At 46.9% G+C, this 15,373-nt stretch overlaps 1 protein-coding gene across 1 annotated transcript in view; it reads left to right on the top strand.

Moving 5' to 3' along the window:
- Positions 1-15,373, top strand: part of LOC309541263 (uncharacterized protein) — a 225,739-nt gene that overhangs the window by 143,688 nt on the left and 66,678 nt on the right. Inside the window, exons 4-5 of the mRNA XM_082238911.1 lie at positions 4,866-5,038; positions 7,962-8,104. The gene's annotated coding sequence lies outside the window, so the exon portion shown is untranslated. The remainder of the gene's footprint in view (positions 1-4,865; positions 5,039-7,961; positions 8,105-15,373) is intronic.

Here is a 15,373-nt window from a genome sequence, read left to right as displayed (position 1 = left end):
CGGTAGGGGGGGCATGTCTTCCTCCTACCCTTCCACCGGTCACCAGAGGGTCTGAGGCGATGACCTCGAGGGCACCCAGCCCCACGTGGACCCCTCAGCCCCCACACCATTACACAAGCACCACACTCTACCCCAAGCCCCATAAATAAAGTGCCTTTTCCCTTTCCTATTACGGGCGAAATAAGCCCAAATCCTTATGCCTTTCCCCGCTCTATCTTTACTGTGAGTTGACCGTACGAAGCTGTATCCCCATTCTTTCAATGGGGTTCTACCCAATCAGAACCATGCATTCGCCTTGCAGAGCTAGCTCAGCGAGCTCCTGCACGCCTCATTTAACCTCTTGACAAGCTACTGACGGCTCACCACTGGGAGAACAATGGAACCAAAACTTGTGAACTCATAAAAGTGTCAACTCTTGCTACAATGTATCTATTTTGTTTCCAATTTCAATCATGGACTAAAAACGGCTAAAATCTTTAGAAAATCGTATAAAATCAACCACAACTCCGATTTCTTTGCTCTTGGTGCCGATCGATTCAGTCATTTCAGGACTCCATAACACCTCCCCAGCCTCCATGATCCCTCAAGCGAGGTGTCACGTACTCAGGTCAAATCGCTCTGCCAAGCCTTTCCTCCGGGCAATGCCAGGTGGCAGACCATGCATACATGGACCATTGTTTTCTCATCACTGCGAATATCTCCAGCTCTGCATATTCCCCCTTCCCTCCTCCATATGTTAATCCTGTGTAACCCAACCTCTCTTTAATGTATTCATGATGTAATCCATGTAACCCAACCTTTCTTTAATATATTCATGATGTATTTCGCACTGTATTCTGGGACATGGAGGGAAGTTTCAAAAGTTCATGTCACCCCTTTCTCGCTGTTCAACCTCGCCTTGAACCTGTTGTGCAATAAACTTGGATCTCCTGCCGTTGGCTCCTGTCTCCGGCTGAGCTCATTTTCCTCCGCAGGGACCCGCGGACTTAGTCCGACGAGCTGAGTGGCAGAGCAGCCTCGCACCCAGATTTTACCGTAACACTGCTTAAGCCTGCCTTGTAGCATTTTAAGCATAACCTTACTATCGTGTGAAATGAGCGCAATTGTGCAGTAGTTGGAGCATTCTTTGGCACTGCCCTTCTTTGGGATTGGTATTCATGTGTTGCAGGGAACCCCCCGCCCAATCATTCAGTTTGTACAAACAACACACACACACACTCACACAGGACATACATGACACTTGTTATAAATTCATAGAAAATCAACCGTACATCGGATCTGCACCGTTCAACTTTTATTTTACACCATGAGTGAAGGACTATCAAAGGGGGGGGGTAGACTTGACACAAGGCAGCCAACATATCCACAGCGAGCCCTACCCAGTTGGCATGCCAACCTTGATGGTCCTAGACAGAAGATCATTCCACTCACAAAGGACCTGCATATGGAAGTGGATTCAGTACAGACTGAAACACAGGACAGTGACCAGCCCTTCCCTCTGGGAGAAGGAAACAGTGAAGTCCCCTTTGTCCTCAGGAATGTAATCATGGGGAGGGGAAAGAAGGAACCGGACAGGTGAGAAGACCCTCAGGTTACCACCACAACTCCTCCTCCTTCAGAGAAGTCATAGAATCATAGAATCATAGAATCATAGAATCATAGAGTTGGAAGAGACCACAAGGGCCATCGAGTCCAACCCCCTGCCAAGCAGGAAACACCATCAGAGCACTCCTGACATATGGTTGTCAAGCCTCTGCTTAAAGACCTCCAAAGTAGGAGACTCCACCACACTCCTTGGCAGCAAATTCCACTGTCGAACAGCTCTTACTGTCAGGAAGTTCTTCCTAATGTTGAGGTGGAATCTTCTTTCTTGTAGTTTGGATCCATTGCTCCGTGTCCGCTTCTCTGGAGCAGCAGAAAACAGCCTTTCTCCCTCCTCTATGTGACATCCTTTTATATATTTGAACATGGCTATCATGTTCTTCCTTTTGCTCCGAACATACCCATAAAAGCCTTTTTGTTGCTTTTAACCTCTCTAGCAAGCCTGAGTTCATTTTGTGCTTTAGCTTTTCTGACTTTGTGTCTACACGTGCTGGCTATTTGTTTGAATTCCTCTTTGGTGGTTTCCCCCCTTTTCCATTTTTTGTACACATCCTTTTTAAATCTTAACTCAGTTAAAAGTTCTTTAGATAGCCACCCTGGCTTCTTTAGGCACCTTCCATGTTTCCGTCTCATTGGTATTGCCTGACGTTGTGCTTTTAGTATCTCCCTCTTAACAAACTCCCAGCCATCATGAACTCCCTTTCCTTTTAGTATTGTTGTCCATGGGATCTCACCCAGCACTTCCCTAAGTTTTATGAAGTCGGCTTTCTTAAAGTCAAGAAATTGAGTCCTAGTATGCTTGGCTGCTCCTTTCCGCTGTATAGTAAACTTCAGAAGAGCATGATCACTCGTGCCTAATGATCCTTCCACTTCTACCCCACTAACCAGGTCATCAACATTGGTTAGGACCAGATCTAAAATGGCTGTTCCTCTTGTTGCTTCTCCCACTTTCTGGACAATGAAGCTGTCTGCAAGGGCATTGAGGAATCTGTTTGACCTTATGCTCTTGGCTGAGTTTGACATCCAACAAATATCCGGGTAATTGAAGTCCCCCATTACTACTATCTCCCTTCCTTTTGCATGCTTGGCCATCTGTTCCAGGAAGGCATCATCTATGTCCTCCGTTTGGCTTGGGGATCTATAGTAAACTCCCACAATGAGGTCACTGTTATTCTTCTCTCCCTTAATTTTGACCCAAATGCTCACACTTCTCCGAGGTCTCTCAGCCCCACTCACCTCACAGAGTGTTTGTTGTGGGGGAGGAAGGGAAAGGAGAATTTGAGACTCCTGAAGGGGAGTGAAAGGCGGGATATCAAATCCAAACTCTTCTTTTCTTCTCCCTGAACCCCTCCTCTTTGTGATGTGTATCTGAAGAAGTGTGCATGCACACGAAAGCTCATACCAAGAACTAACTTAGTTGGTCTTTAAGGTGCTACTGGAAGGAATTTTGTTTTGTTTTGTTTTGTCTTTGTGATGTGTCAATGATGTAGTCTTGGGGTTGTAGCATGGGGAATTAGCTAATAAAAGTTGGGGTCTTCTTTTGTTGGAGGCTTCCATCTTGTTCCACCTGGGGGCAGGTGGGAATCCTGTGGCGACAGTCTTCAATCTAGACCTACTGGCTCCTCTTTTGCTCCGCTATTCCTGGCTGGTCTCCCTGTTTTTTGTTCAAGGGATCCCTCAGATTTCTCCCTTAACACATGGTATCCGCTTCTGGCTACAATTGTATCGGCTGCCTTTCTGAGCCTCTTGGCTGTTGTGCCGGGACGGGGCCTGTGTCCACGGTCCTTGTCCTGGCCTGAGTCAGAGGCTGGGGTGGGGAGCCGGGATTTGGGGGGAGTCGTTTAGCTGCCAAGCATCAAGACCTAAAAGACGGAGGGATCTAAGCTCGTGGGGTGGGGGAGGGGAGGATGTTGCACTTGTGGGGGGGACCCCTCTTTGCAGCTGGATCTCCGGGATCAGCCCCTCCCCCGCTCTACTGATGCACTAAAGAAAAGGGGAGGGGGAAAGCTTCCTCTCCCCCCCTCAATTCTTTCCCTCCCCTCCTCCTCTCACCCCACCCCCACAATCCCAAATCCCTCCCCCAATACATTGCTCCTCCTCCTCGCCAGCCGACCTCTGTTCCGGGAATAAGGGGGGTGAGCCCCCCTCCCAAACTACGTGCTTCTCCCGGAAGTGGAGCTTCCACTCCGGATTGCTGCTCTGCCCCGTGGCTCTAGGGACGCGCGCTTTCGGAAAGGGGAGGGAGGAGGCAGGGGACCCCCGTGGATGTTGCAGGAAAGGAGAATTGGGAGCGAGGACAAAGAGGTAAAGGGGTCCCGGGGGGAGGGGAGAAAAGGACCCAGAGACCCCTGCAGCTCCGCCAAGCGCCTTCCGTGGGGCCTTGATCCCTGCACGCCTGCAGCGAAGGGGGCTTTCCTTGGCAGGGGTGGACGTGGGGCGCCCACCCACGGGGTCCCACGAGAACTCCCCGGCCCCGTTTTCCCCTCGCAGGCATCCATGGGGCCCTGTGCGCTCCGCGCGGAGAGAGGCAGACCACGAAAGGATTAACGGGCGCGAGAGACGCCTAGATAGAGACCCCCTGTCCCTCCCCATCTCGTTTTGGGGGGCCCCTCCGGATGGAGAGATGGGTTGCGCATGGCGAGGGGTGAGCCACGCCAAGGGGGCCTCTGGGTGCAGGGGAGACTCCGGGGGAGAGGGAGGGGGCCAAGGGTGGGGGGAGCTGGGGGAGGAGGGAGGGGAGCATCTCTGGGGCAAGGAAGCGCAGAATTGGTGGCGGGGGTGGAGACCAGTCTTTAGGGAGACGTCTTGGGGCCGCCTTGGCTTCTCCCTCCCGCCCAGGAATCGGCCACCCCTTCAAGGCGACCAGAGAGGGATCCCTGGAAAGTGGGGGTCCAGTTCCCCCACTCCTTCCTTCCTGCAATCTCCATCCTCCTTCCACCCCATAATCCCCTGCCCTGTCCAGACACAGCCATTCTGCCCAGTCCAACCACTGGTCCCCTGGAGAGGAGAGGAAATCCCGAGAGGAAGAGGGGAGGGGGGAGGCCTTCCCAGAATCGGCTCTTGGTTTCCGCAATCCCACCCAGGAAGCAGCCAGAAACCTTTTCCTCTCTCTCAGGCTTCCATCTTTAATGTCTTTTCCACTGTGGGTGAGGATAATGTACACCTGTCATCAGAAACAGGGGTGCAGAGTCCATGGAATGGCTCTCAGGATTGATATAGAAGTTGCACCTCAAAAGCATTTCTGTTCCCCCTATTCTTTGTAGGCAATGTCAGAGTGACTGACAAGCTGAGATACAATCCTTCAGCATCCGATGAAAGCGACTGCATGAATCTTCCTACTCAAAGGACCCATTTTCTTGATAGACAGTGCCTGGGGCTGGAGGCTCTACACACCGGGTGTGCCTGTGCAGGCCAAAGACTGCCAGTATTAGCACAGGTGAGCTGTGCGACCTTCCCAAATTTACAGATTGTATGTGAATGAGAGTTTGTGGGTGGGATTATATTTTACGGCAGCCCTGTGATTTTCTCCACCCATAATATTTCATGAGCTGATATTGTAGTACAAATTCCAAAATAACTACAAAAAATCACAATGTAATAAGAATGATTGTAGTATTTATATCCTGTCCATCTGGTTTGGTTTCCCCAGCCACTCTGTTCAGCTTCCAGTACAGTGGTACCTCAGATTAAGTACTTAATTCGTTCCGGAGGTCCGTACTTAACCTGAAACTGTTCTTAACCTGAAGCACCCCTTTAGCTAATGGGGCCTCCTGCTGCTGCCGCAGCGCCGGGGCCCGATTTCTATTCTCATCCTGAAGCAAAGTTCTTAACCTGAAGAACTTAACCCAAGGTAATATTTCTGGTTTAGCGGAGTCTGGAACCTGAAGCGTATGTAATCTGAGGTACCACTGTACACATAAAAGACAGTAAAACATCAAACATTAAAAACCTCCCGATACAGGTCTACCTTCTGCTGTCTTCTAAATGTCAGATAGTTGTTCATTTCCTTGACCTCTGAAGGGAGGGCATTCCACAGGGCGGGCGCCACCACCAAGAAGGCCTTCTGCCTGCTTCCCTGTACCCTCACAGAGAGGGGACCAGCAGGAGGACCTCAGAGGAGGACCTCAGTGTTCAGACTGAAGGATGGGGGTGGAGACACTTCTTCAGGGCTACAGGGTCGAGGCGGTTGAGGGCTTTAGGTTGCAGATCTTGCTCCTCCATAACGATCTCCAAGACCGACATACAGTTAGCAGAGTAGGAAAAAACACTCAGAGGCAGCAAAAAATTCATTCAGCAGAGAAATTTAGTAATGAAGGCAAAAGATAGCAAAAACGTAACTTACAGTAAAACCCTAACTTAGTATATCAAAACAAAAAAAATTCCTTCCAGTAGCACCTTAAAGACCAACTAAGTTAGTTCTTGGTATGAGCTTTTGTGTGCATGCACACTTCACTACTGGAAGGAATTTTTTTTTGTTTTGACTATGGCAGACCAACACGGCTACCTATCTGTAACTTAGTATATCAAAACAGCACTCAAGTAAGAAACACACAAGCAGAGTAGAGAATAGCAGAATAGGAAGTGGGACCAGGCGCCTTTCAATACTGTAATTTATAAACAATTCAATGTCAGAGTAACCTTGGGACTGGATAACTAGCTTGGCTCACTCCAGTTTAAGCCAGCTTCTTCTGGTTCCCAAAGACAAGAAGGTTCAGCATAACCTCATAACAACTTATTCCACCACCTGCTCTCAGCAGAAAGGAAACTCCCTGATCAGCTAAAATATTCCAGCTAGAGAAAACATCAGCTTTGACTCACACAGAGTAAAACCAACAGAACCTTCTTGAACTAATAGACTAGGAATGATCTCTATACATTAGATCAACAATTTTCTTTTCCTGAAAAATGCAGCCATGACACTTAAAGGTCAGCACCAACAGTGTGAATTGTGCTTGGAAATGCACTGGGAGCCAGGGAAGATCCCTTAGGACCAGTGATATGTGGTCTAGGCAGCTGCTCCCAGTTACTAGTCCAGCTGTCACATTCTGAATTAGTTGCTGTTTCTGTTTCACCTTCAAAGGTAGCTCCATGTAGAGCGCATTGCAGTAGACCAAGCAGGAGGTAACCAGAGCATTGACCACTCTAGTGACACAGTCTGCAGGCTGGTAGGGTCTGCCTGCCACCTGTCCCCCAGGGACAGTGCTTCTGTCTTGTCAGGATTCAACCTCAATCTGTTAGCCGCCATTTATCCGCAAACCACCAAGGCCACCAACACAGGCCATTCACTATCTTCACTGGTTCCAATTTAAAATATAGGAAGAGCTGGGTATCACCCACATGCCTCTGAACACCCAACCAAAAACCCCTGATGATCTCTCCCAGCGGCTTCATATAGATATTAAAAAGCATGGGGAGAGGACAGAGTCCCGAGGCACCCCACAAGTGAGAGCCCAGGGGTCTGAACACTCATCCCCCAACACCACTTTCTGGACATGGCCCAGGAGGAAGGAGGGGAACCACTGCGTAGCAGGGTCCCCAGCACCCCAGAGGGTCCAGAAGGATACAATGGTCAAAGGTCTCCAAAGCCACTGAGAGATCTAGCAGAACCAGGAAACAGCTTTCCCCTCAGACTCTAGCCCATCAGAGATCATCAAGCAGCACAACCAGGACAGTTTCTGGTGCATGATGGGGCCTGAATCCCAACTGGAAGGATCATGGTGGCAGAAGCTTTCCTGGTCCTGCACCCCCAAAAGCTCCAAGCACAAGACTTTCATTAGCTTTGAAGGGGCCATCGGATACTTGGTGATCTTTTCTTCAAAAGACAAATATTCTGAATAATTTTTAATTGATGTATGATATAAACAGCACTTCTGTTTTACATATTCCACATTGGAGAGATTTTGATACACAGGTCTGAGTTCATCGCTCCCCCTGAAACTGCTGTGTTAGCAGTCCTGCCAGCCTGGACAGTGTGTTTGGGGGTTCAGGGCTGCCTAGACAACAAGACCCCCTTCTCAGCCTGGCTTATATGGTCCCAAGGAAAGCAGAGCAGTATGTTAGGCACCAGCTTGGCTGCAGGAGTGAGTGGAAGGAGGTGTCCAGGACACCATCCAACCATCTTAGAGAGTCCACTCTGGATTTGTGTAGGTTTTCCTCCATAGCTTTTTCTTCTCCTGAAGATAACTCACGAGGAAGCGAAGGAGTGCACCAAAGTATTACAACTAGAGTTTTCCTTCTCAAGGAGCTCCCTTCCCCGGTTGACAAGCCCCATCTGCCCTTCACTTTCCTCTGCAGAATGGGCAGAATCTGCCTTCTTGACTGTGGGATTCACTGTTGTTCTCATCCTCTCCATCCACCAGGGCTGCCTTCACCTCAACAGAATTCCCTAATACACCAAGGATTTGAGACCCATCAGCTATCCTCACCTGGTTTAGCCAGCCAGTTGAAGCCGTACCAGGGATTGTGGCCCCTATTCCATCCTGACAGCTTCTGGAAGAAACAGGTGAGAGCTGAGTGCAGGGTGGGGACCAATGGTGAATAAATTACCTCGTAAGGTGCATGACATTTCCCCCACCAATGGTACTACCGCTCCCCTAACACCCCATGACATCGTATGATTATGATCTTTAAGACACAAAAGGAATAAATTCATGTCCCCAGAAATAACACAACTTCAGGCCATTAGTGAATCAATACTACATTTCCAAGGTACTACATATTCCGCGTGCTGTCCCCTCTTTTGGGTGGTCTGGAACCCCAGCAAGGTGAATGTGCGGGATTCTGCCTATCCGACGTTGACCAAAGGGTAACGGCGGGGGTAGCCGAGTTTTTGGCTGCAGTCCTCCAAGGAGCAGGTTAACAAGGAAAACCACTGATTTTATATGTACATATATATATATATATATATGACTGTAGCCAACTGCTGCATTTTTATATATATTTCAAGGCTTTTACATGTTATTTTCCTTCTTATGGTTTTTATTTGCATAATGCCTAATAAAGGTTTGATTTCACATATTCCACTAAGTACAGTTTATCATTTTGCCCTGAATATCCTGCTTTTCAGTGTCATTTTAGGATAGTCCTGCGTCAAAAGACGGGTACGAGATCAGACAGCACATCGTTATTTAAAAAATCAAGCTGCTTTATGAACATTGGTTGAGTATTAGGAAAGGTTGCTGATGCATTACTATCATTTGACATAATTGCATATTCATTTCCTGAATGTTGGGAACATGGGTAGGAGGTGAGGGAATGTAGGAGACGTTGAAATAGGAGAAGGTGCAAATGGAGCTTGATGTGTTCTCTTTCCCTTTGTTCACTTCCTTGAAATCAAAACAGGATTCCCTTTCTTCCCACTCTGAAGAAGGAGATGGAGAAGACAGTCAAAACTCCAGGGGATTGGGTACCTTTCCCCCCCATTAGGAATAGAAATTAAAATGTGTGAAATGTGGACTATGCATCATTGAATGAGCACACATAGTTCACATCAACGACCTCCAACAGGGGAGAACCATTTAATGGTATGGAGTGTGGGAAACGTTTCACTGATATTGGAAAACTTAGAACACACCAACGGACTCACACAGGGGAGAAACAATTTAAATGCCTGGAGTGTGAGAAGAGTTTTAGTATTAGTGGAAGCCTTAGAAGACATCAACGGACTCATACAGGGGAGAAACCATATAAATGTATAGAGTGCGGAAAGAGCTTTAGTGATAATGGAAGCCTTAGAAGACATCAACAAACTCACACAGGGGAGAAACCATATAAATGTATAGAGTGTGGGAAGAGCTTCAGTCTGAATGGAGCCCTTAAATTACACCAGCGGATTCACACAGGGGAGAAACCATATAAATGTATAGAATGCGGAAAGAGCTTTAGTGATAATGGACACCTTAGAAGACATCAACGGACTCATACAGGGGAGAAACCATTTAAATGCCTTGAGTGCGGAAAGAGCTTCAGTCAGAATGGAGACCTTAAATTACACCAGCGGATTCACACAGGGGAGAAACCATTTAAATGTATAGAGTGCGGAATGAGCTTCAGTCAGAATGGAGACCTTAAATTACACCAGCGGATTCACACAGGGGAGAAACCATTTAAATGTATAGAGTGCGGAATGAGCTTCAGTCAGAATGGAAGCCTTAGAAAACATCAACGGACTCACACAGGGGAGAAACCATTTAAATGCCTGGAGTGCGGAAAGAGCTTCAGTCGAAATGGAGACCTTAGAACACATCAACAGACTCATACAGGAGAGAAACCATATAAATGTATAGAATGTGGAAAGAGCTTTAGTGATAATGGAAGCCTTAGAAGACATCAAGGGACTCACACAGGGGAGAAACCATTTAAATGCCAGGAGTGCAGAAAGAGCTTCAGTCAGAATGGAGCCCTTAAATTACACCAGCAGATTCACACAGGGGAGAAACCATATAAATGTATAGAATGCGGAAAGAGCTTTAGTGATAATGGACACCTTAGAAGACATCAACGGACTCATACAGGGGAGAAACCATATAAATGTATACAGTGCGGAATGAGCTTTAGTGATAATGGAAGCCTTAGAAGACATCAAGGGACTCACACAGGGGAGAAACCATTTAAATGCCAGGAGTGCAGAAAGAGCTTCAGTCATAATAAACACCTTAAATTACACCAGCGTATTCACACAGGGGAGAAACCATTTAAATGCCTGGAGTGCGGAAATAGCTTTATTCATAATGGAACCCTTAGAACACATCAACGGACTCACACAGGGGAGAAACCATTTAAATGTATAGAGTGCGGAAAGGGCTTTAGTGATAATGGAAGCCTTAGAAGACATCAACGGAATCACACAGGGGAGAAACCATTTAAATGCCTGCAGTGCGGAAAGAGCTTCAGTCAGAATGGAGACCTTAGAACACATCAACGGACTCATACAGGGGAGAAACCATATAAATGTATAGAAAGCGGAAAGAGCTTCAGTCAGAATGGACACCTTAGAAGACATCAACGGACTCATACAGGGAAGAAACCATATAAATGTATAGAGTGTGGAATGAGCTTCAGTCACAATGGAGCCCTTAAATTACACCAGCGGATTCACACAGGGGAGAAACCATATAAATGTATAGAGTGCAGAAAGAGCTTTAGTGATAATGGAAACCTTAGAAGTCATCAACGGACCCACACAGGGGAGAAACCATATAAATGTATAGAGTGCGGAAAGAGCTTCAGTCAGAATGGAGACCTTAAATTACACCAGCAGATTCACACAGGGGAGAAACCATATAAATGTATGGAGTGCGGAAAGAGCTTCAGAGTGGAACCCTTGATTTATGTCAAGAAACTCACACAAAACACAAACCTTATAAATATCAGGAAAGTAGATAGAGGTTCAGTCCTAGTGGAAGTTCTAAATCAACAGACTCATGGACAGGAAGAACTTTAGGAGTTGAAACCCTACAAAGCATCAACAAACTCAAAGAGGAGAAGCAGTTTAAATGAAAAGAGTACAAAAAGTGCTTTATTTACAATGGAGTGTTTAAGGAACATCCAGGGACTCTCACATGGAAGAACCCATTTTGATGTCTGGAGTGCGGGACGTCTTCCTCTCGGAGTCCACTCTTTTCTTCACAGGAATGAACTCAGCAGGAAATCAGTCATTAACACATGTTGTGTATGCGAAGTTCTGGAATTTATGTGTAAAACTGTATAGTAATGAAATATTGAAGGCAATGTCAAACAATGTGATTATAATCTAAGATGTAAAGTACCTTTTGATAGAGAAGGTGTTAGGGTTTATCTGGATTTCTGGTGGTCAGTGAGGATTAGGGCCGGGCGATATATTTTTCCATATTGGTTTCTAGACCACATCATGATAACCTTTCAAAAACAATTGATATGGCAACACCCCACAGATCACAGTGTCTGGGATGCTCATTTGCCTGGAAGCAGCCGGCAGAAAGCTTTGCTTCGTGAAGCCCCAGCAGATGCCGAGTTGCTGACTTCCCTCCAAAACCACATGAAGGGAAACACACCTCCATTGCCCTGTGTCCTTCCAGCCTCTTTCCTCCCTTGCTCTCTTCTGCCGGTTTGTGTGCCTGACTTAGATATCCTGTGTGCTGTATTTCTTTATGGCTGAAACTGGATTTGCTCTCAGAAGCAAAGTTTTGTGTATCACTGGGGGCCCAGGGAGAACTGTATGCTTTGAAAACTCAGTAAACTATTACTGAAGAACTCCTACTGCCTCTGTGTGTGTTTTTGAGCTCAGCGTGGGAATTGCTCTACACATGGCCCCTACCCTGCCAATACTTGGCTCATGCCCTGCAGTTGCTGTACTCAAGAATGCAAGATGGGTGCATCTGTGTGTGACTTGCTTTTGCACCAAACTCTCTCACCACCACCACCACATGATCTCTGAATACTGCTTCTTCACTAGAACTTCTCCCTGCCTCCTACATGTTCTGAAGAAAACTTAAAATACTGTAATTTAATGGGAGATTTCCCCCAATCCTTATTGCAAGAGGTGGAAGGAGGGGCTGCAGGTACCACGGAAGTCTCCTGACGGGCCCATCTTCCCTCATGAACCCCATGGGGCAACCCCAGAGCTCCTGCTTATTCTGGGGTTTGGGGAAGATAGTATTTTTCCATAGTCCCAGAAGTTATCATCCTTCCTGCCAGAGGACCAGTGTGCATATTTTTATCATACTTATTTTACTGTTGTTGTTGTTGTTGCTGCTGCTGCTGTCATGGACTGGCTGGGTGAAAGGGGGGTGGCACCAGCTGGCGGACCCACAAGGGATGAAGGCTCAGAGTCCGGGTGTTGTATGCCCCCAAAGGCTTTCAAGTCTCCTAGGTCTGACCAATAAAAGGTTAATTTGGTGTTGGGGGGGGAGAATCCAGGTGCGAGGCTGCTCAGCCACCCAGCTCATCGAGCAGAGCCCATCGGTCCCTGCGGAATAAAGGAAGGAGTCCGGCCACCAACCAAAGCAAATAGCTGTAGATCAAAGTTTATTGCGCAACAGGTTGAAAGAAGAATTGAACCCTGAGGATGGGGTGACAAGGACTTAAAAAAGTTTCTATCTTATCCCAGCATACAGCTCGTGGAGCATCATTGCTACATCAGAAAATGGGAGGCTAATACATGATTCATATGCCTGTTGCCTTTGTCCATGGAGTTTTCTTGGCAGGGATACTGGAGTGGCTTGCCGGTTCCTGCTCCTGGTGGATCACATTGGGTCAAAACTCTCCACTATGACCTGTCCATCTTGGGTGGCCCTGCATGGCATAGCTCATAGCTTCTCTGAGTTATTCAAGCCCCTTCGCCACGGCAAGGTCGTGATCCATGAAGGGGCAGTGATCCATAAAGCCATGGTTTTCCCAGTAGTAATGTAGGGAAGTGAGAGCAGGACCATAAAGAAGGCTGGTCGCCGAAGAATTGATGCTTTTGAATTATGGTGCTGGAGGAGACTCTTGAGAGTCCCATGGATTGCAAGAAGATCAAACGCATCCATTCATAAAATCATAGAATCATAGAGTTGGACTAGACCCCAAGGGCCATGGAGTCCAACCCCCTGCCAAGCAGGAAACACCATCAGAGCACTCCTGACATATGGTTGTCAAGCCTCTGCTTAAAGACCTCCAAAGTAGGAGACTCCACCACACTCCTTGGCAGCAAATTCCACTGTCAAACAGCTCTTACTGTCAGGAAGTTCTTCCTAATGTTTAGGTGGAATCTTCTTTCTTGTAGTTAGGATCCATTGCTCCGTGTCCGCTTCTCCGGAGCAGCAGAAAACAACCTTTCTCCCTCCTCCATGTAACATCCTTTTATATATTTGAACATGGCTATCATATCACCCCTTCACCTCCTCTTCTCCAGGCTAAACATGCCCAGCTCCCTTAGCCGTTCCTCATAAGGCATCGTTTCCAGGCCTTTGACCATTTTGGTTGCCCTCCTCTGGAAACGTTCCAGTTTGTCCGTGTCCTTCTTGAACTGTGGTGCCCAGAACTGGGCACAGTACTCCAGGTGAGGTCTGACCAGAGCAGAATACAGTGGCACTATTACTTCCCTTGATCTAGATGCTATACTCCTATTGATGCAGCCCAGAATTGCATTGGCTTTTTTAGCTGCCGCGTCACACTGTTGGCTCATGTCAAGTTTGTGGTCAACCAAGACTCCTAGATCCTTTTCACATGTACTGCTCTCAAGCCAGGTGTCACCAATCTTGTACTTGTGCCTCTCATTTTTTTTGCCCAAGTGCAATACTTTACATTTCTCCCTGTTAAAATTCATCTTGTTTGTTTTGGCCCAGTTCTCTAATCTGTCAAGGTCGTTTTGAAGTGTGATCCTGTCCTCTGGGGTGTTAGCCACCCTCCCAGTTTGGTGTCATCTGCAAATTTGATCAGGATGCCCTTGAGTCCATCATCCAAGTCGTTGATAAAGATGTTGAATAAGACCGGGCCCAAGACAGAACCCTGTGGCACCCCACTAGTCACTCTTCTCCAGGATGAAGAGGAACCATTGATGAGCACTCTTTGGTTTCGGTCAGTCAGCCAGTTACAAATCCACTGAGTGGTAGCATAGTCAAGACCGCATTTTACCAGTTTCTTTACAAGAATATCATGGGGCACCTTGTCAAATGCCTTGCTGAAATCAAGGTAGGCTACATCCACTGCGTTCCCTTCATCTACCAGGCTTGTAATTCTGTCAAAAAACGAGATCAGGTTAGTCTGACATGACTTATTTTTCAGAAATCCATGCTGACTATTGGTGATCACAGCATTCCTTTCTAGGTGCTCACAGACTGTTTGCTTAATGATCTGCTCCAGAATCTTCCCTGGTATTGATGTCAGACTGACTGGGCGATAATTATTTGGGTCCTCTCTTTTCCCCTTTTTGAAAATAGGGACAACATTTGCCCTCCTCCAGTCTGCCGGGACTTCGCCTGTTCTCCAGGAATTCTCAAAGATGACTGCCAGTGGTTCTGAGATCACATCTGCCAGTTCTTTTAATACTCTTGGATGCAGTTCATCTGGCCCTGGAGACTTGAATACATCTAAACTGTCCAAGTATTCTTGTACTATCTCCTTAGTTATTCTGGGCTGTGTTTCCTTTGCTGAATCATTTGCTCCAAATTCTTCAGGTCGGGCATTGTTTTCCTCTCAAGAGTCTCCTCCAGCACCATAATTCAAAAGCATCAATTCTTCGGCAATCAGCCTTCTTGATGGTCCAGCTCTCACTTCCATACACCACTACTGGGAAAACCATGGCTTTAACTATACGGACCTTTGTTGGCAAGGTGATGTCTCTACTTCTCAAGATGCTGTCAAGCCCTGTCATTGCCCTTCTCCCAAGAAGCAGGCGTCTTTTAATTTCGTGGCTGCTGTCACCTTCTGCAGTGATCATGGAGCCCAAGAAAGTAAAATCTCTCACTGTCTCCATTTCTTCCCCTTCTATTTGCCAGGAGGTGATGGGACCAGTGGCCATGATCTTCGTTTTTTTGATGTTGAGCTTCAGACCATATTTTGCGCTCTCCTCTTTCACCCTCATTAAAAGGTTCTTTAATTCCTCTTCACTTTCTGCCATCAAGGTTGTGTCATCTGCATATCTGAGGTTGTTGATATATCTTCCGGCAATCTTAATTTCAGCTTGGGATTCATCCAGCCCAGCCTTTCGCATGATGTATTCTGCATATAAATTAAATAAGCAGGGAGACAAAATACAGCCTTGTCGTACTCCTTTCCCAATTTTGAACCAGTAAGTTGTTCCATATCCAGT

Source organism: Podarcis vaucheri, assembly GCF_965113315.1.
Source record: "Podarcis vaucheri genome assembly, chromosome: 10".
NCBI classification, from domain to species: Eukaryota; Metazoa; Chordata; class Lepidosauria; order Squamata; family Lacertidae; genus Podarcis; species Podarcis vaucheri.
The sequence above is the reverse complement of the archived record's forward strand: the minus strand, read 5'-3'. Positions and strand labels throughout refer to the sequence as shown.